At 29.6% G+C, this 2,071-nt stretch overlaps 1 long non-coding RNA gene across 1 annotated transcript; it reads right to left on the bottom strand.

The window, feature by feature from the left end:
• Positions 1 to 728: 728 nt before the first annotated feature.
• On the bottom strand, positions 729 to 1,609 carry LOC110228729. The gene is made up of 2 exons (XR_002332239.1): positions 1,182 to 1,609; positions 729 to 984 (listed from the first exon to the last, which is right to left on the bottom strand). It is a non-coding gene; the product is annotated as an uncharacterized LOC110228729 (long non-coding RNA).
• Positions 1,610 to 2,071: the final 462 nt, after the last annotated feature.

Raw genomic sequence — 2,071 nt, 5'->3', positions numbered from 1 at the left:
TAAGGATCGGTTTTCAGTCTCAGGTCAAAATTTCCCATAAGCCATGGGTCCAAACTCGACGGGACAATGTGCCAAAGAAAGATTCTAACAAAACACTAATAATTGAGTGTCTGCCTATGATCTCTCTTGGGTTCGAATGAAAAACAAAATAAGAAAGAAATCAAACAAAACAGAAAAACACAAGCAATAAACCACAACTGATCGCAACAATTTCATGCTTATCAAATTATGCAAAGCGCTACAGAAAAAAAAAAAAAACACGAACCAAAAACAAAATCAATTAAAACCAAAAAAAAAAGAAGTAGAAAGAACTTGTAATTCACAGAAGAAAAAAAACTTTGAAACACGAATTTTTCGGTTGTGCAAATATCAAAAGCCTCTTCAAAACGAAAAAAAAAAAAACAAAAGAAAAAACGAAAACATTATAATAGTGAAATTTAGAAATCCTAGAAATCAAGAGGATTTGAAGAATTCTTACAGTAATAATCGCTACAAATCTTCCTCAATCTTGAATGATTACAATCGAGAGAAATATGCGAAACAAAGAAAAAACTTATAATAGTGAAATCTAAAAACCCTAGAAATCAAGAGAATTGGAAGATTATTGCTTCAAATCATCTTCCGTCATAAAATATCGATCGAGAGAAATATGCTAATTAGAGAAACAAGAAGCAAAACAAAATCTGAGAAAATTATGAGTCTCTCTGGTAAGCTGTGTAGATGGAAGCAAAGAAAATCAGTAAATTTATAAGGGTCTATAATGTAAGGAGCAGAAACATGAAAGTATATATGATTACATGTCTATTCATTCGTAATAAATATTACCTAGAGATTCCGAGATTGAAGATCTCCTTAGCAGTTTTCACCTTATTCTTAAACTCCCATGTGCAAAGCATAAGCTATGTAGTAGACAGCATGTGTCTTATCAATCTCATTGACCTCCAAAAACTTGTAAATCACTTTCGCATCAGCGCAATGCTCCGCCTTCAAAAACACAAAAATTATGAGTAACATTGACAAAAAAAAAATTATTTCGTTATGTAGTGCATGGTAAAAAATTATTTTACATCAGATCCGATGAGAGACAACTATCAATAATTGAACCAACACAAATTATAAAATTGTAAGTAATTTACAAAGAGACATAAGAGAAGCGCTAACTAAAATTAAAGAGGACTCACGATTGATGTAAAAAGTTTGTTAATGAATTTAATGAAGAGGCATGTCTTCATCAACTCGTTCATTCAATCTCTTGATAGAAACTCCCATGAGCGGTTACCTAAAACATAATTCACACGATACAAATCAGCAAAACAATAACAATCTTGATAATTCATAGACCAAGATAATAACAATACAAATATAACCTCAAGAAAAGGTAAAAAATAATAACGCAAAATAAATCGATCCATAAAAGAACCAAAGCAACAAAAAAAAAAGCTATAATATCAAAACGATATGTTTAGGCTAACGAATCTGAGTTCTAATGGTGTGGTTGCGGCTCTATATTTATAGTTTAATATCTAGGGCACACCGTCATAATTATCTCTAAAAATTTATTTTTTAAAATTGGAAAATTTCTTGATAAAAATATTCGTAATATATTTTAGTATCTATCTTAAATTTTTATAAAAATTAAAAAACGAAATATTCTATATTTTAATATTTAAAAACGAAATATTCTATATTTTAATATTAAAAAACGAAATATTCTATATTTTAATAAAATTCACACGATTTTATTGTTTTACCCTCACCAAAAAATAGAAAACTGGATTTGATAGTGTATTCATTAAGGGTGATTAAGACTAATCATCTCAAAACACGATTAGACTTATATACCCCTAATAATTAAGAACAAAAAATTTCGTATCGAGGGTGTTTAGGACATTAGTATAGAGATCAACACACGATTAGACTTATATACCCCTAATTACGAAGAAGAAGAAATTTCGAGAAGAACAATTCATTAAGGGTGTTTAGGACAAATCATTCCAACTTTTAACCACAGGCCTCCAATGCCCTAACTTTGAATATGGTGCGTTTCTACTTTCTCATAATTATTGTAGAG

This window comes from Arabidopsis lyrata (genome assembly GCF_000004255.2).
Source record: "Arabidopsis lyrata subsp. lyrata unplaced genomic scaffold ARALYscaffold_665, whole genome shotgun sequence".
Classification (NCBI taxonomy): domain Eukaryota; kingdom Viridiplantae; phylum Streptophyta; class Magnoliopsida; order Brassicales; family Brassicaceae; genus Arabidopsis; species Arabidopsis lyrata.
The sequence above is the reverse complement of the archived record's forward strand: the minus strand, read 5'-3'. Positions and strand labels throughout refer to the sequence as shown.